Here is a 27882-nt window from a genome sequence, read left to right on the forward strand (position 1 = left end):
GGGGTTGGAACTTCTGATGAGTAGCAAGACATGGTGATTATATATGGTATACATTTATATGGTTTCTCAAAAGCATAACTTTTGTGATGTACAGCAAAATTAGAGGGAAAATTAAATGCTTTATTACTTTTTTGGCACTATGTTTTGTCTTTATATATATTTTTTTCTTTTTTTTTTGGACAGGGTTTATGTAGTCCTGCCTGTCCTGAAACTTACTATATGGATCAGTCTGGCCTCAAACTCCAGAGCTCCTCCTGCTTCTATGTCATAAGTGCTGGGTTAAAGGTGAGCACCACATTTAACTGGAGTGGTTCGCTTACAGTTCAGAGGTTTACTCCAGTATCATCATGGCAGGAAGCAAGGCAGCCAGGCAGACATGGTACTAGAGGTGAGAGTCCTTACATCTTGATCCTGTTATAGTGTCAAAAGCCATAAGCTAACACCAAGATATTGCAAGGCAAAAATGTGTTAATGGCTGGGGTCATATTTTCAGTCTCCCATAGTAGGAGAATGAAAACAGCCCAACTTAAAGGCAGAGTAATCTTTTTATACCAAGCAAGCAAGTGACTAAGAGTGGAATTTTGCAGTTGTTTTTATGATCACGGGAAAGGTACATGTTATGGGTTTATGGTCAAAGAGTTAACAAACCACAAAATGGTCAGTCAATTCTCAGAACAATGGATACAATTTATGATGTGTAATTCACAATGTTATTGAGGAAAAACCACTCAAAAAAGTTAGCCTCTAGCTAAGGACATGATCAAAATCTAATATTTTTCAATTAAAAAAAAATGGAGTCAGCCATCTTTAACAATCCAAAGGCAACAGAAAGTGAATGATCTCACTTAGCATGGCTTGCACATGAGACCTCAAAGCCTACCTCCACAGTGACACCCTTCCTCTAACAAGGCCACACCTCCTAACAGTCCCACTTACTTTGGGGGCTATTTTCTTTCAAACCACCACATTCCATTCCCTGGCTCCCAAAGACTTGTAGCTATATCATAATGCAAAAATGTATTCAGTCCAACTTCAAAAGACCCCACAGTCCATAACAGTTTCAACAATGTTTAAAAGTCCGAAGTTCAGAGTCTCTTCTGGGAGTCATGCAATCTCTTTAACTATAACCCCCTATAAAATCAAAGTCAAAAAACAGATTACATACTTCCAACATATAATGACACAGAATATGCATTACCATTCTAAAATGCAGGGAAGGGAGCATGATGAGGAAATAATGGACCAAAGCACGACCAAAAACTAGCTGGATAAACTCCAAACTGCATTTCTATGTCTGATGTGAAAAGGCCATTCAGAGCTGTAACTCCCCTCAGTTTTGTTGACTGCAACACACTTCTTTCTCTTGTGCTGGTTTCACTCCTTGTCACCAACTTTCCTCAGCAGATATCAGATGACTCTGGCATCTCTAACATCTTGGGGTCTCCAAAGCAATCTAGGCTTCTCCTTTGCAGCTTCACACAATGACCTCTCTGGGCCTCCATTCAGGAACGCCCTTGAAACATGCCTGGCCTCAGTGGGTTTCCTCACTCAAGAAGGAAGATTCCACACCTTTCTATCCTTGAAGCCAGAATTATGAGGCCAAAGCTGCCACGTTCTCTTGCTTACTGGAGCTGGAGCATGGACCCTTCTTTAAATTACATCTTCACTAGCTTTCTGTTTTCAATAGCTTCCTTAACTGCCTAAGGCTCGCTATTCTGGAACTTGCTACTTAGAGCAGGCTGGCCTCAAACTCAGAGATCTGCCTGCTTCTGCCTTCCCAGTGCTGGGATTCAAGGCATGAATCACCAATCACCACTCTAAAGCTTTAATTCCTTTTCACAAGTTGGAAATTTTTCTGGGTGGGATCTTGCCCTGAGGTCACCACTCCCTTTGTTCCATTTCTTAATCTGCTTATTCCCTTCAACACAGAGCTTAACTCCATTACACTGAACTCCATTCCTGGTATTCCTTTTCTCCTCAAGTTGTTCTACATTGTATATTTTTTTCCTTGCTCAGCTTACTCTTTTTCATTATAAATATTCATTAGAGTTATCACTAATAACCACATGACAGAGCTATATACTAGGCTGTTTTGAGATTTCCTCTGCCGATAGAATTAATCCAAAACTCTTCCCTTTATCCTCAGGCAGAACCTTTGGACAAGGGCAAAAAGTAACAATTCTTCACCAAAATATCACAAGAATGATGTCCAGGCTACATACTAACGTTCTTCACCCAATCCTCTTGTTCCAGGTACCCAAAGTTCAAATCACTCAGTATCACTGTCTTCCATGGTCCTACTAGAATGCCCCATCAATCACAACTTAAAGAGGATAACTGCTTTTCTAATCCACAGTCCGAAGGTCTAGATTCCTTCTAACAAAAGCACGTCAGGCTTATCCCACCAATACCACAGTCCCTGGTACTAACTGTAGTCTTAGTTCAGGCTTCTATTGCTCTTAAGAGACTCCATGGCCATTCAACTCTTAAAAAGGAAAACATTTAATAGGAATGTCTTATAGTTCAGAGGTTTAGTCATGGTGGGAAGCAAAGCAGCATGCAGGCAGACATAGTGCTGGAGCTGAGAGTCCTTACATTTTGATCCAAAGGCAACAGGAAGTGGACTCAAGACACTGGGTGGTATCTTGAGCATATATGAGACTTCAAAGCCTGCCTCCACAATGACACACTTCCTCTAACAAGACCAAGCCTACTCCAACAAAGCCATACCTCCTAATAGTGCCACTCCCTTTGGTGGCCATTGTCTTTCAAACCACCACAATCACCATGCCTGGCATTATGAAATTTAGGATATTAAACAAGCTAAATATTTTAACTATAGCTTCTCCCAGGTGGTTGGAGATGGCTTAGTGGTTAAGAGCACTGGCTGTTCTTCCCGAGAACCGAGCTGCAATTGCCAACACACACACAGAAGCTCACAACTGCCTATAATTCCACCTTCAGTGTACCTGATACCCTCTTTTGGCATCCACAGGCAGGAAGCATACATATAATGTACAGACATACATTCAGTCAAAACACCTAGGAATTTAAACAAAAAAAGCTTTTCACACAGATTTGTAGAATTTTAATTTAATATAAACTCTGTGATAATTTCCTAAGATTCAAACCTTCTTTAAAGGCTTTTGCAAGTTTCTTATCTTTATGTTTCTATTATGTATGCTGTTGTGGTTTATAAGCATAGAACACCAGATAAATGTTATATCATTTTATTTACAACAGTATTTTTCTCTTCAGTATGAATTTTCTGATGTGCTCTAAGAGTTGAGCACTTAATAAAAGACTCGCCACATTCCTTACATATGCAGTCTCTCTCGAGTATGAACTTTGTAATGTGTTCTAAGAGTTGAACACTGGGTGAAGGATCTGTCACAGTCTTTGCATTTGTAAGGTTTCTCTCCAGTATGAATTTTCTGATGTACTTTAAGATATGAGTTGCTAGTAAAAAATTTCCCACATTCCTTACAGAAGTAAGGTCTCTCTTTAGGATGAATTCTTTGATGTATTTTCAGATTTGAATACTGGGTAAAGGATATGTCACAAGTTTTGCATCTGTAAGTTTTCTCTCTAGTATGAATTTTCTGATGTGCTTGAAGAGTTGAGCACTTAGAAAAAGATTTGTTACATTCTTTACATCTGTAAGGTTTCTCTCCAGTATGAACTCTCTGATGTCTTTTAAGATGTGAGCTCTGGGTAAAGGATTTGTCACATTCCCTACATTTGTGTGGTTTCTCCCCAGTATGAGTTTTCTGATGTATTCTAAGATTTGAGATCACGTTAAAGGATTTGTCACATACTTCACATTTGTAAGGCTTTTCTCCAGTATGAACTCTCTGATGTCTTTCAAGACTTGAGAAACAGTTAAAGGATTTGTCACAAACATTGCACTTGAAGGGTTTCTCTCCAGTATGAATTCTCTGATGTATAGCGAGGTTTGAGGGGGAGCTGAAGAATTTACCACATTCCTCACACTGGTGCAGTTTTTTTCCTACATAGATTGTTTGTTGCATAAGACTGTGTGTAGAGCTGAAATAGTCATCATATTCTCCCTGCCTGTGCTCTTTCTTTGCAGTGTAGAGTCTCTGATCTTGAGTCATGTTGGAACACAAATGTAAAGATTTCTCACAGTCTTTAGATTTGTAAGGTTCTTCTGCAGTGTGCATACTTTCATGTCTATCTAGGATTGATGAGTCAATAGAGGCATCTCTGTGATTACTGCAAGTGTAGTTATTAGAGTTTTCTGTAGTTTTACTTGTTCCATAAAGTGCACATGTGGAGAGGTCATGAAGCACTTTGCCAAGCTCAGTATACTGACAAGACTCATTTTCAGTCTTCACATGTTCCTGGACAGAATCACACATCCAATAGTTCTCTGAAAATGAATACAGTTCAGATTAATAGGGCTTATTCCAAGACTAAACATTTGATAAATGACTGTCTCCCTAAGTTCTCGCTTAAGATAGATCAACTAGCAACTGTTTAGAATAGGGCTCCCAGTACTAGACCTTTTTTTCTTCTCACTATAATTATAAGGATTCTTACAAAAAGCAGTAATAGCCTTCAAGGAAGATGTAACAAATGATTTAAGAACCAGTAATTAGCCTTGGGATGAAGCTCAGTCACTGATTATATTTAGAATGTTCCCATTTATATATATATTTTTTCCTCAGAAATTGATGGAGAAGAGTTTAATGCAATCCCAGATTCAGTTTTATATTTACTAATGAACAGAAAGGAAGAATAAGTTCAGAAAATCCCAATTCCCTTTAAGATTAAAGGCTTACTTAAAAGAATCAAAGGGTTTATTTTTCTTTTTCAGAGACCATGAAAAAGTTTTCCTACTACCAAACTCCCTAGTCTCCTCTTATTTCCATGACAGTTTAACAGAGTTTACAACCTATGAAGTAGGTACACACAAGGCCTGAGTTAGGAATTCTACAGGCAAAATGTTCTCACCCACAGAGACCAGGTTGTTATAATTCTCCAACATCACATCAATGTACAAAGCCCTCTGAGCAGAGTCCAGGCGTTCCCACTCTTCCTGGGAGAAGTCCACAGTCACATCCCAGAATGTCAACAGACCCTGAAACACAAAGTGCAGTTTGACCAGATACAGTTCTTTTTGGATATAAGGAGATTTAAGGAGATTAGGGATGTAGATGATAAAGATAATTACTCAAAACAATGATTTCTAACATAGTCAAACTATAATGATTGTTCTAACTCTGTGAAAACAGGATGACACAGTATTCTCACAAGCAGTATACACAAAACAAAAAACACATTTAAGGTCTGGACATGGTTATCTCTATCTGCTATGGGTGCTATGTTTGTGTCACGAAGGATAAGAGTGTGCATGTCTCAGAAGGAAGCTCTGTGATAAGGAAATGTAATTTTAAATGCTGTACCTGTAGATCATGTTACAATGGATCAAAACATGACTGAAAACCAGAAACAGAGAAACATAAGAGAATGTAGGGAAGAGCTGACAGGATACGGTTGAGCAAGAACTTTTTGAATCGTAAACATACCAACAGCACAGGAACAAACCCCAAGTATCGAGAGATAGGACTACATGAAAATAAAAAGTTTCTGTGTATCAACAGAAACAATCAGCAGAGCATACAGACACCCCACAAAATGAGAAACAATCTCATTTTGACACTTCAGTGACACTTTGTGACACTTTAGATATGAGCTCATAGCTAAAATTCACCAAAAATTACAGAAATTAAAGTCCAAGGACATAAAACCACAAACCAACAAAAGGGCAAATGAACTGAATAGAGACTTTTCAAAGACAGAAACAAATGGCCAAGAAATGTAGCTAGAGTTTTCCTGCCTGGCCCACGGTCAGGGCAAATCTCTCTCACCTGCCAGTCCCACAGCTGCTCAGACCCAACCAAGTAAACACAGAGACTTATATTGCTTACAAACTGTATGGCTGTGGCAGGCTTCTTGCTAACTGTTCTTACAGCTTAAATTAATCCATTTCTATAAATCTATACCTTGCCACGTGGCTCGTGGCTTACCGGCATCTTCACATGCTGCTTGTCCAGGTGGCGGCTGGCAGTGACTCCTTCTGCCTTCCTATTCTTTCTTTTCTCCTCTCTGTTAGTCCCGCCTATACTTCCTGCCTAGCCACTGGCCAATCAGTGTTTTATTTATTGACCAATCAGAGCAACACATTTGCCATACAGAACATCCCACAGCAAAGAAATGTTGCAGAAAGTGTTCAGGTCCCTAAAATGCCATCATGGAAATGTAAACTAAAAGTACTTTGAAATACTACCCAGGCAGAGAATGGCTGTCATCAACCAATCTGACAACAAATGTTAGAGAGGATGTGGAGAGAAAGGAACCCTCATAAACTGCTGTGTTGTGTATGTGTGTGTGTGTGTGTGTGTGTGTGGGTGCGTATTAATAAACTCAAATGGAAATTAGTTTGAAGATTATTAAAAACTTAAAGAACTAAAAATGACCCCAGCCCTTTCACTCAAAACTTCACAGCCCACTACAGAGATAATACACCCCATGTTTACTGCTGTCATTCACCATAGCAAAGTACTGGAATCAAACTAATTGCCCATCAACAGATGAATGGATAATGAAAATGGGATACTGGGTGGCTGGAGACATGGCTCAGCGGTTAAGAGCACTGACTAATCTTCCAGAAGTCCTGAGTTCAATTCCCAGCAACCAAATGGTGGCTCACAACCACCTGTAATGAGATCTGGTGCCATCTTCTGGCCTGTAAGGACACATGCAGACAGAATACAGCATGCATAATAAGTAAATAAACCTAAAAAAAAAAAGAAAAAGAAAATGGGATAACAGTCAGGTGAAGAGAAAACTATAATAAAAATGTGAAGGAAAATGTGTGGATTTAGAATGTGTAATATGAAGCCAAAAAGTGTCAGAAAAAAATCACATTTTTCCCTCATATGCAGAATCTAGCCAATGATATATGTTTATGGAAACAATATACACGTGGGCACAGTAGAACATGGAGAAAAGAGAACAAGAAAGGTTACATATCAGGGTTTGAGGTAGGACTGAATGCAGATAACGAACACCAAGTTATGAAAAAGGATATAAAGCTAATTGCTTTTTTATTCTAATTCTGTCACACTTCTGGTTTGGGGTAGTAGATAATTACATCAAAGTATATTCGAGAGTGAAAACATAAAATCCCATGTGGGGCTCCAGAACATCTGTTCCCAATGACTACTATAACTATTGAGTTGTATAGTCTGGGTCTGGTTAATTTCAGTATGTGAATTTTTTATTATTTGCAACTTTTTTTTTTATAATAAAGTTAAAAAAGTATCAGAAGCAGAAAATGAAAGGCTTTCAAGTCTCAAAATATAACATTTCCAGAAAAATAATTGACTTGATGAATGACCTGGGACGTATATCCTGGAAAATCAGCCATTTCTTGTTGTTTTTGTTCTTTGAGTTTCTCTTTCAGGAACAATAGATGGCTTGCTGAATAGATGGCTTGCTGCCCTTTCATATAAAGGAATTAAAAAGAAAAAGCAAAAATTAGTTAGGAAAGCTTTTAAATAATAATGTTAAACCACATGAAAATCCCAAGAAACAGAATACTACCAGGTGTCTGGTCAATGGTCCCAAAGCCAAAATAGCATGGATCCACATTTAAAATTTATGGAGAAAATCACTGTGAACCATATTGTTGCACCCAGAAGAATACTGTCTTAAAATTGATGGAGACAAATGTGCATTTGAAGATCGTCATGAATTAATATTGGACAATTCATTTCATAAAAGCACCAAGCACATAATAAATTTGAGGAAATATATACAGAGGAGAATCAGAGGAATTATCCACGAGAACATGGGAAATAATGAATTTCATGTGAAGAATAGATAAATACAGGAGAAATGTGAAGTATTCATCCATGGGCAAGACAGCAAACCACTAATTCTCACACCGAAGGAAAAAAAAAATACTCCCCAATAACCCAACCAGTCACAACACCAAAAACAAAATCATAGGGAATAAAAACCCTAGCAACAAACTATCTAGGCACTCTGGAAATCAATATGGAAAATCCTCAGTTAAATAAACAAATAAACCCTCAAGTTAAATAAATCTAGCACATGGCCCAGCTGTTCCACTCCTTGGAATATGCCCAAAGGACTCAACGTCCTACTCCACAGAAACTTGCTCAGCCATGTTCACTGTACTCTACTCACAACAGCTACAAAAAGGAAACAACCTAAATGTCCCTCGACTGACAAATGGATAATAGAAATGTGGTACATATACACTATGGAATACTATTCAGCTGTAAAGAAAATTGAAATCATGAGCTTTGCCATTAAATGGATGGACGTAGGAATGAATATATTGAATGAGGTAACCCAGACCCAGAAAGACAGACATAGCATGTTCTTTCTCATAGAAAATTTCCTAGCTCCAAATCTTCAGACGTGAGTACACAAACTGGAGTGACTGAAGTAACCAGAAAAGTAAAAGGAGACACTGTGGGGTGTGGGTGAGTGAGAGAGACGGGAATAATAGGGAAGGATGAAAAAGGACAGATATGAACACAGAAGAAGGAGGGTAAAATAACTGTAAGGATGTCTAAAAGTCATAATGTATGATATTATTATCAATCTACTAAAAAAGTCTATAACATATAAATCTGTGTAAGTATATATATACATTTAGAATATAAATAAAAATGTTCCAACTGGGCTGATAACGCTCCACACAAGTGCCATAGATTTTTTAACAAAACTACCAACACCAGCCATGAGATGCCTTCTATTGTGGGGATTTATTAAGGCAACTCCACATACTTAAAAAGGTTTATTTTGGGGGGTAACTTACAGCTAGTAAAGGGGTTGGTTACAGGATCTGGGAGAGGTGAGGTGCAGTCCAACTGGGTTCTCTGGAGAACTCCACTCGGTCTACCATCCAGCATCCAGGACCACCAGGAACCAAGAGAGCCAGCACATGGTAGGCATGACAGTTACCGGAAGCCTCCTTGGGGGTAGGTAGTACTTCCAGGTCAAAGCTGGAACAGCTAGATACCCACTACAGCCTTCTTTAAAGTCGTTGGTCACAACTATCTAAGAGACTTCCAAACATTATAGGCTATTGCTGTTGCCCATGTTGGACTCCCAGAGGTAGGTGCGTCCCTATTGCTTAAGAAGCCATGCACTTCAGACACAGATTCCAGAGGACTTGAGATGGAACTGACCTTAAAGCCTCTGCCCCGGGGACTAGCTTTCATGGTACCAGAAGGCAACATGCAAGTTTTCAAAGGAGGGAGCCAACTAACAGACCTACCCAGCTATGACACCTATGAACTACAACAATGATGTGCACTGCATGATAGCCCTAAGGGTGTAAGAGTGGAACACAGACCTTGGTGGTAACCAACAGCATCTTATTGCATTAAAACCCTCTCAACAAGAGGGAAATCATGCCTGGTATTGGAAACCTAGCTAGTTTCCCTAGGGCTAGTGAAGTCAAGGATCTTGGAGAATATACAACCACTACTTTACTAAATACACATAATCCATAAATTCATTCTAAATACTCTCCTTATTCCTACAGACAAATGTAGTCCTCATCACTCATCAAAGGAAGTTCTTTATGCAATACAGGAAGATCATAAGAAAAACACAATCGCCGGGCGGTGGTGGCACACGCCTTTAATCCCAGCACTCGGGAGGCAGAGGCAGGCGGATCTCTGTGAGTTCGAGGCCAGCCTGGACTACCAAGTGAGTCCCAGGAAAGGCGCAAAGCTACACAGAGAAATCCTGTCTCGATAAACCAAAAAAAAAAAAAAAAAAAAAAAAGAAAAGAAAAAAAAAAAAGAAAAACAATCAGTCAAAATATAGAGTTGTGGTGTTCAGTTCCAACTGACACATAAGCAACACAACCACTGCACCTCACCCTCAAGGATTATCATTTAGAAAGAGGGGATGTAGCCAGGCGGTGGTAGCACATGCCTTTAATCCCAGTACTCGGGAGGCAGAGCCAGGCGGATCTCTGAGTTTGAGGCCAGCCTGGGCTACAAAGTAAGTTCCAGGAAAGGCGCAAAGCTACACAGAGAAACTCTGTCTCAAAAAACCAAAAAAAAAAAAAGGGGGGGGGAGAGTATTGTATGACCCAGAGGAGCAGGATGTTTGCTATGAGATTGTGCCCTAGAAATGACAGAGTAACTATATGCATGAAATCTTACATGGCTGCCTAAACATGAGCAGAACAAGGACAAAGAGACATGCTAACATGGAAAGAAGAAAGCTCACTATACCTCAACCTTAGTCAAGTACTAAGGGATTATGAGAGCTTGAAAAACAGTCTTCCCCATAGAAGAATGCACTATTTGGTTATATAATACCAAATGTTCATCACTGAATTAGTAGGTTGTATTTTTATGTATAGGAATTCATACAAACATACAACAATGAACAAAAAAGTTGTTCAATAATAAATGAGCCGAGTGGTGGTCACACACACTTTTAATGTCAGCAATTGGGAGGCAGAGGCAGGTGGATTTCTGAGTTTGAGGTGAGCCTGATCTACAGAGTGAGTTCCAGAACAGTGAGGGCTACAGAGAGAAACCCTACCTTGAAAAACAAAAACAAAAGAAAACAAAGAGGAAGGAAGAAGAAAGAGAGAGAGAAATAATATATGTCGGTGTAAAATCAAGATTTTGGATCATATAAATGAAAAAACAAATGACCAGAATGGCTTCATAATATTTTCTATCATTGATAGTCATGTAAGTACACTCAGCAGGGTGCTAAAGAAATGGCTCAATGGTTATGAGCGTCTGTTGATTTGCAGAGATCCAAATTCCATTCCCAGAATCTACACTGTGCATCCAACTGTCCACAACTATAATTTTAGAATGCATATGATATATAGTCATTCATGCAAGTAAAACACTCATATATATAAAATATATAAATATAAATTTAATAAACTAAACAGTAAATAAAAATTAGGAGAGAGAGAAAGAGGGAAGACGCAAAATAAAAGTCCTGGAGTAAACTTACTAAGCACATGAAAGGTCTCTACAATGAAGGAACTGAAGAAGATGCTAAGTAGAACATGGAAAGATGTTTTACACAGATGGAAGGGGACATGATACTGAGAAACACGCTGTATTTTTTTGTATAGTTAGTTGAAATTCTGTTGCGGGCCACAGGAATATATCATAAGAACTCAGCTGGTTATGGCAAAGTCACTAACCTGGAGGGAATTCCTCTAGAGGAAGCCAAATTCCAAGGAGTTTTTGGTGTTATTTGGCTTGTTATATATCATCTGTATTCTGTTATGAAAATCATGTGTGCCTTCATAGTTTTCCCAATTGACTTTTCCCTAAGAAGGGCTAACAGTGTGGACTGATCACTCTCTGGACATACACATTCCAGGTATTTGGAGAACAGCCTCAGGAAAGGCTTTCTCTGGAATCAGATATCTCCTTTAGCCACTCTCAAGGACTAACAGTAATAACAAGTCTCCTGATTTAAGATAAATTCCACAAGGAGACACTACCTAGGTCAGGTGGACGTTAAGTAATAGCTTTACACAATTTAGCTCAGACCCTCCTTTCTTACAGCCTTACGAACTTTATAGACCTTCAACTGCTTACCTAACCACTTCTAGGAATATTTAGATAACTTTCTGTGCTGACAGCTATGCTCAGCCAGAACCCCAGTTCAAGCCTCCCTGTAATTATCATCATTGGCAGCATCCGGCCAGGTCCATCCTCAGATGGAGGAAAGTACCTTATCAGAGATACCTCTGTACTCTCTAAGAACAGACTTAACCATCCAGGCTACCTGTTTGAGAAGGCCTGGCGGATGTACCAATTAAGCTTAACTGCCCCCTTTCCCAAATCTTACCTCCAATTCCAGATCTCCCTCTAACTATCACAAGAGCCATCGAGCTGTACACAGGTTGCCTAGCGACTGAGCACACTTTCCCCCATCTTGCAGAAAAATGGCAGATAGCTTGGACAGATATAAGCCACAGGGAAAAAAAAGACAGTTTTATTTTCTCCCATTGACCTAGCAACTTATAGATTCTTAACATTTTCTACTAATCACGTTTAAGACTATAGTTGAGCACATAAGATCCTTCTTCTTAGATATTACCCGAATTTAGCCTTTAGTTAATTCATTTCCCCATTGGTCACTTCCCTTTGGGGTTGCAAATGATAATTAACGGTTATTGCCTCTCTATGTGATTTTTATAACCCCTCTGTTTGACCCTGGAAGCCTGGCTTTGCACTGCTAAGGGGTCACTTACTGCTTGTAAGTGTATATATACCAGGACTTCCAGGGCACTGGGGGACAGAGAAGAGAAGAGAGAATGAATAAACTAGATGGGTAAGAACTTGAGAGGAACAAACTGAGATGAGAAAGAACTAGGTTAAAGAGCTAGAAGAGGGTACTGGAGAAATGAGATGGAAGATGAGGAAGAGTCAGATGGGGAAGAACAAGATTAGGAAGAAACAGATGACAGAGAAGGAGATGGGAGAGGAGATGATTTGGGAAAGAACTAGATGGATGAGAGAGAACCTAGAAGGGGCAGAACTAGATGAAGGAATTAAGATAGAACCTAGAGGGGACCACAGATAAGTGTAGAGAGAAATCAGACAAGAAATGAGCTAAATATGAGAGCAGAATATAAGCTTGTAACTGACACAGAATAATAAAGTATATGGACTAAGGAGTTTTGTGTACATAGATTCATTTCTTTTCATCAAACATTATCAGCTGGTTGTAGATTCTTCCTGGACCCTGGAAGGGAATTATCGAGGGGCTAGACCCCCATAGTCCCCGATAAAACTCCATTACATTCAATTTCCTACAACAAACTTCACAAAAATAGTAAAGAGAAACCTACAACTTAATGGGTAACAGAGGAATCCTAGTAAATGTAATGCTCGAGCTCTCCCAGTGTGATTCCAGGTCAGCCCAATGCAATACAGCAGTAGATCCAGAACATGCCCAAAAGCCATGACCAGGTAAATGTCTTAAAAATACCATAAACATGTGTTACAGACTAGATAGCCTCTCTAAACAGTGATATTGAGTAAAGTATCTATCCACATATAAAAACATGATCCTGCATCCAAGTCTCTCCTACCACACAATGACTCACAGACCTTCATGTACGATCTGAAACAGTGAATCCTGAAGAGTAACATAAAGAGCAACACTTGATATAACAATAGGAATGGAGTACTGTGTAAAATTAAAAACATCCAGGGAAATAATAATTAAAATAGCCTAAACAGCAGAAATATTTATTGGCTATCTTTTTATAGTGAAATGGATGAAAACCCATAATCCATCAAAAAAAATTAGAAAGGAAGCAAATGATAATATAACCAATAAATAAGCAAAAGAATGAACATCCCATGCTCAATAGCAATTGAATGGCCAATAGGTACATATTAAAAAGTTCTACATTGTAGGTCATAAGATAATGTAAATTGAGTATACAGAGATTCCAATTCTTCCTAGTCAGTGTCTACACTCAAGTTCCTAAACAATACCAAATGTATTTCTTTCAGTAATTTCTTAAAATATAAATAGATATTATTCCCTAAGCTAATCATGTAAAAACCAAAATGACAGCTGAGTTTCAAATATATTTTCTACCAATAACTCATTTCATATCTAAAGATACAACAAATTGAGAAAGAAGAAATTTTTTTAAAAATGCCATAAAATGGACAGCAGTAAAGATGACTGATGATCATAATTAAAATAGTGACAGAAAAACCAAGACAAAAGCATCAAAACAGAAAATAAGCAATATTAGCAAATGATAAAATGGTTCATTAGATAGAAAGTCCTGATCAACATGGCTTTATGTCACATAAACCAGAATATAGACATCTACAGCAGACAGAGAACAGGAGAACACATAAAACATGTGAAAACTGGCACACTGCTTCATGTTTTTTTCAAACACAAGACAACCAAGACAGAGGTCTGTCTTCTCTAAGACTCCAAGCAATTCTTATCACAATCCTATTGCATGTTTTGCTGAAAGTACCAAGGAACAGCAAAGAGCCAGAAAATACTAAGAGGATCAAACCTAGAGGTGATCTCACAGTCTGTTACAATTACAGCAATGGAAACCACTTGGAACTGTTATGACCACAGACAACAGGAGATATCCATGGGAAGACAGTGCAGTTGGAGTTTAACAGTCTGTAAACGTACTTCCTGATTCTTATCAAAATTCTGTTGGCATTACTTTCAGCAACGGAGACATTAACACTAAAAGTTAGAGAAAGTACTTCAGTACCAAAGCTCCAAAATTCTGAAAACAATAAACCTAGAGGTATTAATTTTCAATCCTTTTATAATATATTAAAAGCACAGAAATGAAAACCATTTAATATTGGTATGAAGACACGATTGGTGATGTGAATGAATATGGAGAGTATCACTCACATGAATACTCGAATAAAATTTTATTTGCCTCCTAGTATCAATTCTTTTGTAGAACATCTCCTTTCTACATACATACCTGTTCTTCATACTTATTGTAAGTACATTAGGATAATCATTAGATTTTTCTCAGTAGAAATCTCCAGAATTATTTCTAGTGAAACAGAATGTGGCAAAACTGATTTCATGTCCCACTTCCACCCCTTCCACATCTTCAACAATCTCTCCAAATACCTGGATCCTTAGCTACTGTCTCCTCTCTCTCCATCTTCCAGGCCTCTTTGTTCTGCTGCACAGGTGAGCAGGTCTGGGTGATCAGTGAGACCTGCAAGTGAGAAAGAGATTGTTTAGGAAGCACCTGGATTTCTAACACAGGACTGTGCTCAGCAAATGAAGAGAAATCGAAACACAGGATTATACAAATGATTTCCCAACTGTCCTGCAGTGTCAGAATACTGAAAACAATTAGAAAGCATTTTTAGTTATGGTAACTGGAATAACACTTTCAGTCACAGCTCAGTTGAAACTCAGGCAGAAACGGAACTGAATGACTGGGAAGAGAATGTTGTACACTAGGTAAGGTTCTGAATTTATCATAGACCCAAGATGATGGAAGCCTCACACCTCCGAAAGGGAGACACAGGAAGAAGAGAGAACATTTCATGAAGATTTTCAATGTTCCTCTGAGGATATCACTTTACTTTGAGATTTTGAGACTCATCCACACAAAGCTCATACACTTGCAGATTAGTTTGTCAAGAAAACTGAGGAGGAGCAAGGGAGACTGCAAGCAAACTATTCTCACCCATAGAAACCAGACTGCTGCAATTCTGCAACATCCAGTCTCCATATAAAGCTTTTGGAGTTTTATAAGCTATATATAAGCATGACTGTGACATCACATGCATATCCTATCTCTTCAGAGTTTCTCATTTTCTTGTTTTTGTTTTTTTTTTTGTTTTTCAAGACAGGGTTTTTTCTGTGTAGCTTTGTGCCTTTCCTGGAACTCAGTTGGTAGCCCAGGTGGGCCTCGAACTCACAGAGATCCGCCTGCCTCTGCCTCCCGAGTGCTGGGATTAAAGGCGTGCGCCACCACCGCCCGGCTTTCTTGCTGTTTTTACAGTGTGACTCTAGTATGAAGATTTTGAATGTGAACAAAGGGTGAAGCTTTATTAGAGCATTTTCTTATTTCTTTCATTATGAATTCTTTTTATGCCTACAATTTCAGCACTAGGGAAAGATTTACCAAGATGAACGCATTTGGGGAGTGGAATTTCCAATGAATAACAACATACGGAGATTATATATACATGGTATACTTTATATAGTTTCTCAGAACTACAGATTTTCTTTATTTTTTTTTAAGAAATTTTCTACTCACTCTACATACCACCCACAGATCCCATCTCCTCCCTCCTCCAACCCCCCAGCCCTCCCTCCCAAGCCACCCCCCATCCCCACATCCTCCAAATCAAGGTCTCCCATGGAGAGTCAGCAGAGCCTGGCACACGGAGCTGAGTCAGGTCCAAGCCCCTCCCCACCACACCAAGGCTGTGCAAGATGACACACCACAGGCACCGGGCTCCCAAAAGCCTGCCCATGCACCAGGGATGGATTCTGATCCCCCCGCCCGGGTGTTCCCCAAACAGTTCAAGGTAAACAACTGTCTCCCATATCCAGAGGGCCAAGTCCAGTCCCATGGGGGCTCCATAGCCACTAGTCCACAGAACTATGGATTTTCTAGTGTACAGCAAAATGAGAAAGTTTTGTCACATATTTTGTTAATACATTTTTCCTCATTATGACTTTTTGTTCTTGTTGAGACAGTTTATGTAGTCCTGGCTGTCATAGAACTCACTACGTAGACCATAATGGCCTCTGACTCAGAAATCTTCCTGCCTCTCTCTCCTAAGTACTGGGATTAAAGATGTGCATCACCTCGCCTGACATTATTATGAATTTTTGGATGCTGAAAAAGATAAATGTTCTTATTACAGCATTTTCCAGGGTCTGGAGATAAGGCTTAGTGGTTAAGAACAGTGGCTGATCTTCCAGAGGATGGGGTTCAATTCCCAACAATTTCTATTAATCCAGCTTCAGGGGATCTGATGCCCTCTTCTGGCCTCAGGCAATGCCACCATACACATTTAAAAAACAAAACAAAACAAAATCAAAACAACAAAAAACTTTCCAGTTATTTTACAGAATTTAATTTTAATATAAACCCTGTGATATTTTCTAAGATTTAGACCATCATTAAAGGCATTCACAAGTCTCTTATCTATATGTTTCTATTATGTATACTGTTGGGATTCATAAACAGAGAATTCCAGATAAATGCTACATCACATTATTTACAAGGGTACTTTTCTCTCCAGTATGAATTTTCTCTAATGTACTCTGAGGTAGGAACACCGAGTGAAAGACTTGTCACATTCCTTACTACTGTAAGGTCTCTCTCCACTATGAAACCTCTGATGTGTTCTAAGATGTGAGTTATAGGTAAAGGATTTGCCACATTCCCTACATTTGTAAACTTTCTCTCCAGTATGCATTTTCTGATGTGCTATAAGAGTTGAGTTCAGAAGAAAAGATTCGTCACATACCTCACATTTGTAAGGTTTCTCTCCAGTATGGATTCTGTAATACCCTTTGAGACTTGACTTTTCAATAGAGGACTTTCCATATTCTTTGCATTTGTAAGGTTTCTCTCCAGTGTGAAGTCTTTGATGTCTTTTAAGATTTGAGCACCAGGTAAAGGATTTGTCACAAACGTTGCACTTGTAGGGTCTTTTTCCAGTATGTACTCTCTGGTGTACCCTGAGGTTTGAGGCAGTACTGAAGCATTTCCCACATTCCTCACATTGGAATGGTTTCTCTCTAACATAGATTATTTGCTGCATAAAACTATATGCAGAGCTAAAACAGTCATCATATTCTCCCTGCCTGTGCTCTTTCTTTGCAGAGTAGAGTCTCTTATCTTGGGTAATGTTGGAAAACAAATTTAAAGATTTCTCACAGATTTCAGATTTGCAAGGTTCTTCTGCAGTGTGCATGCTTTCATGCCTATCTGGGATTGATGAGTCAATAGAGGCATCCCTGTGGTTACTGCATCTGTAGTTTAGATTAGAGTTTTCTGTAGTTTGACTTGTTCTATAAAGTGCACATGTGGAGAGGCCATGAAGCACTTTGCCAAGCTTATTACACTGACAACACTCCTTTCCAGTCTTCACATGTTGATGGACAGGATCACATTTGCAATTGTTCTCTGAAAATGAATACAGTTCAGATTAATAGGGCTTGTTGCAATAATAAACATGTGATAAATGACTGCCTCCCTAAGTTCTCTTTTAAGAGAAGTCAACCAGCAACTACTGTGAATAGAGTTTGCAGTAGTTAACCTCATTCTGTCACTGTAATTATATAGATTTTCACAAAAATAGAGTGATAGCCTTCAAGGAAGTTGACACAAATAACTGATGAAACAATAATTAGCCTTGGGATGGAGCTCACTGACTATATTTATGTGGTGATATATTGTGTACCCTAATAAATTTGCCTGGAGATCAGAGAACAGAACAAGCCACTAGATTAAACATAGAAGCCAGGCAGTGGTGACACACAACTTTAATCCTAGTACTCAGGAGGCAGAGATCCATCCGGTTTTGAGTTCAAGGCCACCCTGGACTACATGAGATTGACTCAGTCTAGGAGAGAAACAGCCAGGCAGTGGTGACACACACCTTTATTCCCAATACTTGGGAGTCACACGCCTTTATTCCCAGCACTAGGAAAGTTGAGACAGGAAATGATATGGGTGGGCAGAGAAAGGTATATAAGGCGTGAGGAGACAGGAACTAGTCTTTCGGCTGAGGAAAACTTTTCAGGATGAGAAGTCCTAGAGGTAAGAGGTGGCTTGTTCCTTTGTCTCTCTGATCTTTCAGTATTTACCCCAATTTCTGGCTCCAGGTTTTTTATAAAAAGACCATTGTCTCTATTCCATTGTCTCCATTTTTAAATATTTTTTTCTCAGAAATTGTTAGAGTATAATCCAATCCTAGGTTCACAGTCTTTTACATTAGTTTACTTACTAATATATAGCAATGAAGATTACAGTCAGAAGAACCAATGCCTTCAAAGATTAAAGGCTTACTGAAAAAAAGAATCAAAGTGGTTACCCCCCACCAAAAAACAAAAAACAAAACAAAAAAACAAACAAAAAACGAAAAAACCCACATTAGATTCTTCAAAAGTAATGGATGCAAAACAAGGATTCTGCCAAGCATCAGAGGCTCAGATCAGTGGTTCTCAACCTGTGGGTCATGACCATCTGAAAGCACATATTTCCGATGAGCTCAGGAACTGAGACGTAACTTGATAGCAAAATTACAGCTAATAGGTAGCACTCAAAATAATTTTATGGTTGGGGGTTACCACAAGGTAAGGAAGTGCATTGAAGGGCTGTAACATTGCCAGCACTGACAACCGCTGCTCTGGACCATTTGAGGCAGGGCTGTCACGGAAAGCCATTGCTTATTTCTACCCACCACTGACATGTATGCAAGGTAGGCAATTACAGAATAATTCTACTTCATGGACTCACATTAGGCTTATAACTTATAAAATTATTCCAATCTAATGTCAGCATACTCAAATGAAATTGCACTTTGTACTAGTACTGTCACCATAATTCAGGTGTAATAAGGCACAACGTCTTCTAACATTTACAACAGGCCACATGCATTCTGGGGCCAGGACAGTACACTAATTTAAATGATCAGGAATCCTTTCAAGTAGAACTGAATAAAGCAAAAAATATTCTCAGCTCTTGCTTTCTCTGTCACTTGAAGCTGTTACTGTTGTCCAGCTTATTCACTAACCCGCCTTGGCTGTGGCTACTCTCTCCTCTCCATATTCCAGGGCAATCTCATTTGCTCCAAGTGACTAAGCCTGCCTTCCAATACAATAATCTACGTGTTCTGTATTTAGAAAGAATACAGACATAGTATTCTTCTCATTACATGCGAAGAACACATTGTAAAATAATATAGGAATGATTTCCCAACTGCTATGATTTCCTATCAGAACCTTCAGCATATTTAGGGAGAATTTTAAATTTCCACACCCTTAGGTGCTTTAAGATATAAGTGGAAATATTACATGCTACAGAGTTTCTGAATGCATCGTGAAACTAAAATGAAGGGTACATGACACCTCTGAAATGAAAAATGTAAAAAAAAAAGCAAAAACAAAAACCAAATACCAAGAAAAAGATCTTTTCTACTTCCAAGCATTCCCTATTCTTCTCTTGTTTCCAAGACAGCCTAACAGAGAGTTCATAACCTATAAAGTCAGTACATACAAAGCCTGAGTTAGGAATTCTACAATCAAAATGTTCTCACCCAGAGAAACCAGGTTGTAATTCTCCAACATCACATCAAGGTACAAAGGCCGCTGAGAAGAGTCCAGGCATTCCTTCTCCTCCTGGGAGATGTCCACACTCACATCCCTAAATGTCAATAGACCCTGAAACAAAAGGTACAGTTTGATCATGTGAAGCCAGACAGAGTGCTTTCTTGGATGTAAGGAGACTTAAGGAAATTAGGGATGTTGATGAGTGAAGACAATTACTCAAAACAATGATATAATAACAGTCACACACTATAATGAATATTCTACCTCTGAAAACAGGATGACATAATAGTCTCACAAGCATGTCCCTGCAACAAGACACACATTTAAGGTCTAGACAGGGTTATCTTTTATGGATCCTGTGTTATGTTGCACAGAATCACAGTGTACACGTCTCAGAAGGGAAATCCTTGATGAGGAAATGTGCTTTTAAATGCTATACCTGAAGATCATGCTGTAGTGCTGACACCAAATCAATCCTGTGTGTACGTGGGCCTTATATGACTCTATTCTATCAAGTTCACTTGGGATGTTTAGACTCTAGGTCTAAAGTCACATCATTAAACAGTAAAGGGGTAGATACAGAAGGCAAAATTTATGATTGACTCAATAGTCAAAGAGTTTGGGGTTTTCCCCACAGTAACAAGGAGTGTGACACTGCATACTGCAAATTTTAAAGTTAATATATAAGATCAAGGAGTCTATAGAATTAATATCATGAGAATTTTGGGCCACTTCTAAGCAGATAGACATCTGCATCGGCCACACTTGATATAATCCAGATTTTTCTAAAAATATTCAGAGGCTGACTTAAATAAACAACAATTTCAGATGTTTTGAAGATTTCACTCACAAAGAATTATAAAAATTGATGGAAGTCCAAAAACACATCTAATAATGTTTAAGTTCACCTAAGCATGTATATGTAAGTATAATAAATTTGTATACATTCGGGAGTGACATAGATTTCCTGTCAGTAAATGAATATACTAAATTCTGTGAGAATTATATTAGATTCTTATCTTTCACATTGTATAAAAATCCATTCAAACTGGATCAAAAACCTCATTTAAAACCAGACACACAGAAACCTAGAAAACATAGGGAATACCCATCAGGACATTGGAATGGGCAAGAACTTATTGATCAGAAAGAATACCAACAGCACAGGAACTAACCCATGTTAGCAACAAATGGGACTACATGAAAATAAAGAGTTTCTGTACATCAACATAAACAATCAGCAGAGCACACGGGCACCCCACAGAATGGGAGAGAGTCTGTACCAACAATACTTTGGATAGCAGTGCATACCTAGAATTCACTGAGAATTACGGATGTTAAACTCCAAGGAAATAAAATTGCAATCACCAAAAGGGCAAATGAATTGAATAGATACTTTTCAAAGACAGAAACACAAATGGCCAATGAATATAGCAAAAAGGGTTCGGGATCCCTGAAATTCCAGAAATGTAAACTAAACTACTTTGACATACTGCCTCACCCCAGGCAGAATGGCTATTATCAACTAACCTGACAACAAATGTTAGAGAGGATGTGGAGAGAAAGATACCCTTATTTACTGTTGTTGTTGGTGGTGGTGGTGGTGGTGTGTGTGTGTGTGTGTGTGTGTGTGTGTGAATGTGTGCGCGTGCATGCGGGTGGGGATGGGGTATGCAAATTAATACACTCAAGTGGAAATGAAGATTATTAAACAATTACAGATAGAATAAGGCTGGAGAGATGGCTCAGAGAGAGTGGCTGTTCTTCCAGAGGTCCTGAGTTCAATTACCAGCAACCACATGGTGGCTCACAACCATCTGTAAAGAGATCTGGTGCCCTCTTCTGGCCTGCAGGGATATGTGCAGACAGAACACTGTATACATAATAAATAACTAAATCTTTAAAAAAAAAAAAAAAAAGATAGAACTAATGTATGACCCAGCTATTTGACTCCTGACCATATATCCGGGGAACTCCACACCCCACTCTAGAGCTATTTACACCCGATGTTTACTACCACTTAGTGAAAAATTTCAAGTGACCTAATTGTCTATGAACCAATGAATGTATAATGAAAATAGTATACATATATAGTGAAATACCATTAACCTGAAGAGAAAAATAATACAAATATGCAGGAGAATAGTTGGACTTAGAATGTGTAATAGTTAGAGATGTCAGAAAGAAGAAATCACATTTTCCCTCATATACAGAATCTAGCCAATGATACGTGTTTATAGAAACAGTGTACATGTGGGCACAGTAGAACACGTAGAAAAGAGAACAGAAATGTTAAAAATGAGGGCTGAGGTAGGACTGAATGCAGGCAATGAACACCAGTTATGAAAAAGGATATAAGGGGCTGGAGAGATGGCTCAGCAGTTAGGAGCACTGGTTGTTCTTCCAGAGGTCCTGAGTTCAATTCCCAGCAACCACATGGTGGCTCACAACCATCTCTATGGGACCTGATGCCCTCTTCTGGAATAAAGGCATACATGCAGATAGGGCACTCATACACAAAATAAGTAATCTTAAAATAATAAATAAATAAAAGGATATAAAGCTAATTGCTTTTCTAGTTCTACTTCTGTTAAACATTGTTTTGGTTTTGATGGTAGATAAGTAGATCAAAATATACTAGATATTAAAACTATAAAAATCTCATGTGAGGTTCCAGAGCTTCTGTTCCCAGTGAGTAACTGTATAACAGTACATTAAGTTGTATAGTCTTTGAGTCTGGTTAATTTTGCATTTTGTTTGTTTGTATGTTTCCAACGTTTTTCATGAGAAAGTTAAAAAAAAAGTCAGAAGAAGAAAATAAAAGGCTTCCAATATCTCAAACTATAACATTTCCATAAAAAAAAAAAAAAAAAAGGAGCTATGACCACTGACCTGGGGCATGTTTACTGGAGAAACAAGCCATTTCTTTTTCTTCGACTTCTTAAGAGTTTCTCTTTCAGGAACAATGAATAGATGGCTTGCTGCCCTTTAATATTAAGGGACCAAAAAGAAAAAAAAATTAATACTGAAAGCTATTAAAGAAAAATGTCAAACCACATGAAAAGACTCAAGAAACAGAATACAACCAGGTGTCTAGTTAATGATGTGAAAGCCAGGAGAGCATGGAAAGATATGTAAAGCTTGTAGAGAAAATTACCATCAACAATACTATTGCACAAAGAAAAATTCTATCTTAAAATCGATGGAGACATGAGTGCATTTTAAGACAGTCAGGAATTAAAACAGTTCATTTCATTAAAGCAATACTGCTGATAATAAATCAGAGGTAAAACATATACAGGAGGATCAGAGGAATTATTCACAAGAACATGGTGAATAATAAATTTCATGTGACGAACAGATAAATACAGGAGAACTGGGAAGTAATCATCCCTAGGCAAGACAGCAAAACACTAATTCTCACAGAGAAGAAAGAGGAATACTGTGAATAACTCAATCAGCAATATCAAAAACAAAAGCACAGGGAATAAAAACCTTATGAACAATAAATTTAGCCACTCTGGAAATCAATATGGAGAATCCTCAATTAAATAAACAAACCCTCAAGTTAAATAAATCTAGCACATGACCCAGCTGTTCCATTCCTTGGTATAATCTCAAAGGACTCGACATCCTACTCCAGATACTTGCTCACTCATGTTCATTGCTGCTCTACTCACAATAGCTACAAAAGGGAAACAACCTAAATGTCCCTCGACTGAGGAATGGATAGTGAAGATGTGGTACATAAACACTATAGAATAGTGTTTAGCTGTAAAGAAAATTGAAATCTTGAGGTTTGCAGATAAATGGATGGACCTAGGAAAGATCATATTGAGTGAGGTAACCCAGACCCAGAAAGACAGACATTGTATGTTCTCTCATAGGAAGTTGTTCCTAGCTCCAAATCTTCAGATGAGTATACAACCCGGAGTGACTGCAGTAACCAGAAATTTAAAAGAAGACCACTGTGGGGTGTGGGGGAGTAATAGAGTAATAGAGAGTAACAGGGAACAAGTAATCTGAAGGGGGAAATACAATTCTACTTCCCTCCTAGCTTCAAGTCTTCCTTAGAACCTCTTCTCACACCTACATTAGGATAATCCTGAGGAGATTCTCCTCAGTGGATGTCTCCAGAATTATCTCTAGTGAAACAGAATGTGGCAAAACTGATTTCATGTTCCACTTCCACATTCACTTGATCCCCTTTCCACTCCTTCACCAATGTCTACATGATACCTGCATCCTTACTGTCTCCTCACTCCTTCGAGGTCACTTTGTTCTGCTGCACAGGTGAGCAGGTCTGGGTGATCAGTGAGCCCTGCACATGAGAAAGAGATTGTTCAGAAAGCACCTGGATTTTGGCCAGGTGGTGGTGGTGCACGCCTTTAATCCCAGCACTCGGGAGGCAGAGGCAGGTGGATCTCTGTGAGTTCGAGGCCAGCCTGGGCTACAGAGAGAGTTCCAGGAAAGGTGCAAAGCTACACAGAGAAACCCTGTCTCGAAAAAAAAAAGAAAGCACCTGGATTTCTAACACAGTACTGTACTCAGCAGATGAAGAGAAAACTAAATAAATACAGAATTATAGAAATGATTCCCCAACTGTCCTACCGTGTCAGACAATTAGAAAGCATTTTTAGTTACGGTAACTGGAATCACACTTCCAGTCACAGCTCAGTCAAAAGTCAGTGGCAGAAATGGAACTGAATGACTGGGAAGATAATATTATATACTAGTTCTGAATTGATCACAGACCAATAATGATGAAGCCTTACACCTCCCAAAGGGGTACACACGAAGAAAAAAGAACATTCCATGAAATTTTTTTTTTCCCTTGAGGATTTCACTTTACTCTCTCCGTGAGATTTGAGAATCATTCACACAAAGCTCATACACTTGCAGATTAGTTTAAGAAATACTGAGGAGGATCAAGGGAGACATCAAGCAAACTGTTCTCACCCACAGAAACCAAACTGCTGCAATTTTGCAACATCCAGTCTCTGTACAAAGCCCTCAGGACAGGGTCCAGGCATTGTTCCTCCTCCTGGGAGAAGTCCACAGTCACAACACAAACTGTGAAACCGACTACAAAGTAAAAATCAACGGTTTGAAAGGTTGTGTTGGCGCACACCTTTAATCCTGGCCTCAGGAGACAGAAGTGGGTGGAACCTTAGTTCCAGTCCAACCTGTTCTGCATGGTGAGTTTTTGGCCAGAGAGAGCAACACTATTAGTTTAGGTCTCAAGCAAAGCAAAAACAATAACCAAAAAAATAACAATTTAGAAGTTCGATTCTAATTAGTCTTAACAATATTAGGGTGAGGGCTGGAGAGATGGCTCAGAGGTTAAGAGCATTGGCTGCTCTTCTAGAGGTCCTGAGTTCAATTCCCAGCAACCACATGGTGACTCACAACCATCTGTAACGAGATCTGGTGCCCTCTTCTGGCCTGCAGTCATACTTGCTGTACACATAATAAATAAATAAATCTTAAAAAAAAAATTAGGGTGAAAGCTGAAAGATCAGAGAAGCAGAGCAGCCAACTCAGGACATCTTACCTCTATGAATTCTCAGACTGAAAGAATGGGTGGGAGATCCTGTCTCCACCAGCCTTATATTCCTGACTCCAACTCTCTAGCTCTGGGATTAAAGGCATGCACCACCACTGCCTGGCTGTTTCTTTTAGACTGAATCAATCTCAAGTAGCCCAGGGTGGCCCTCAACTCCTGATCGTCCTGCTTCCTCCTCCCAAGTGCTGGCATTAAAGGTGTATGCCATTATTACCTGGCCTCTCTGGCTAATTAGTGGCTAGCTCTGCCCTCTGATCTCCAGGCAAGCTTTATTTGTCAGAACAGACTTAGATGAAAAATTAATGACGGATAAAAAGTTTGCTTGTAAATGTTAATGTATACAACCATACCTGTGGTGGTGGTGGGGGGGGGATATTTTCAGATTCAATCAAATCTGCAAGCATTCCTTTGAGGACTATTATCTAAAAGGACTCTGGGGATGCCAACTCCCCAGGTCAATGTGCCAAATGGTTTAACATGGCAGTTAGCATGGATGAATGTGAATTTCAACAGCTTTGTCTTATCCACCACAGCAAAGAGTACAGTGTTTGCAAATGTCAACAGATAAATTCAAATATTCTACTAGAGTATTCTTATAAGAATAGTTTGGCGACTAGAAGGTTAATGGAAAAAAAAAAAAAAAAAGGATTGTTCCAGTTCATATTATCCAAAATTTACCGACAAGGGTAAGTGATCCACAGCAGAATTTCAGATCCGGCTTCCTTATGAACAGCAGAGAAACTGCTCGCACCCCGGTCCCTCCCCTCCCGTGTCCCAGCCCCGCAGCTCCTCTGACCTGGGAGGTTCCAGGGCCGCCGGGCTGCGGTTCCCGCCACTGCGCTGCTGACTGGTGACTTTCCCAGGCCGCCCCGCGGAGACTGCGGCTCCGGGGAGGTTTCAGGTCCCCGCGACACCCCGCCGGGTCCTCCGCTCCCAGGTCTGCACCACGCGGTTCCCCACCGTGCAGGCCCGGAGCAGCGACACGGAACCGGCACTTGACACTTCTGGCTTTGGCTCCTCAGTCCACTTCCCTGTCCTGATCCACGAGGATTCCCAGCTTCCGCCTACGTCACTCTTCTAACCCCCGCCCCCCTCCACTCTTCCTTTACACCCAGACAATGTGCCACAGCCTTCCAAGTTCTGTTTCCGGGTGAGTGTACCCGCCCCAGCGAACCGGTCCCTCCCACTGGGTCTCAGGCTGCCTTCCACACAGCTCCAGCTGTCAGGCTGCCCTGGACCCGCTCTGCACAGCCTCCCCACATGCTCGCTGCCAGCCTAGACCAGAACTGCATCTAGGAGGACGCTGCACCCCGCTTATTTGACCATCTTGTCCTGAGTTTTGACCACTTCGGGTTGAAATTGTTCAGTCTAACGCCTCATTTTGGGATTCCAGTTCCTGGTCTATAAATTCATACAGAAAAAGACAACAGTCACCCAAAATCCTGATGCTAGCTTCCATACCCCAAACACAAACAGAGATAAAATATCGCTGCCCCAAATCACCATTTCCATAGCTGTGTCCCCTAAGGAAACCAAAGTAGATGAAGTATGAGAAACAGCACACACACACACACACACACACACACACACACACACACACACCACAGAAGAATTTTCAATGAAGTTAAAGTACATAAAGAAGCCCCTGACATCAAAGAGGACAGGAACAAAGTGATCGAATGACAAGAAAACACAAGCAAGTGGCTTGTCCTTGAAGAATGAGGACAATTCAGACTATGAAAAGTGAATTCAATAAGGAGTTAGCAACACCAAAGAAAACTCAACAGAAGTGAAACACGAAGTGAAAAACACAATCAGCATAATAATAAATCAATGAAAAGCCTCACCACCAGAATAGATTAAGTAGGAGACAGAAGATCAGGGCTTGTATACAAGGTAAGTCAAAAAGAAAAGTCAAGCTGGGTGGTGGTGGTATGAATTTATAGGACTTTAATCTCAGCACTCCGGAGGCAGAGGCAGGTGGATCTCTTTGAGCTCAAGGCCAGCCTGATCTACAGAGAGAGTTCCAGGACAGCCAGGACTGTCTCACAGAGAAACCCCCCCCCCCAAAAAAAAAGAACAAAACAAACAAATCAGATGCTCCATGCAAGTAGCACTAGTAAAATGTGAAATTACAGCTGCATTGATATAAAACATTGTAAAATTGATGCAGTAATGGTCACCATGGAGAGCATTCCTGGGAAGCTGGATAATCATTTCCTTCATGATGCAAATGAAGTGACATTAAGAGCCATCTTTATCCTGAACTCACAGTTCTCCACTATTCACAGCCAAATAGCTGGGTTTCCATGATTAGCAACATCAACTTTGGGTGGGGAAGACATTTCAGGAACTCTGGATTTAAAAGGAAATAGGTGTCTGTGCAAGTTGCTGGACTGAACACTACTGATAGACAA

At 39.5% G+C, this 27882-nt stretch overlaps 1 pseudogene; it reads right to left on the reverse strand.

Moving 5' to 3' along the window:
* Window positions 1-3214: 3214 nt before the first annotated feature.
* LOC131894415 (zinc finger protein 54-like) lies at window positions 3215-26531 on the reverse strand (annotated as a pseudogene).
* Window positions 26532-27882: the final 1351 nt, after the last annotated feature.

The sequence above is a fragment of the Peromyscus eremicus genome, chromosome 1 (assembly GCF_949786415.1).
Source record: "Peromyscus eremicus chromosome 1, PerEre_H2_v1, whole genome shotgun sequence".
NCBI classification, from domain to species: Eukaryota; Metazoa; Chordata; class Mammalia; order Rodentia; family Cricetidae; genus Peromyscus; species Peromyscus eremicus.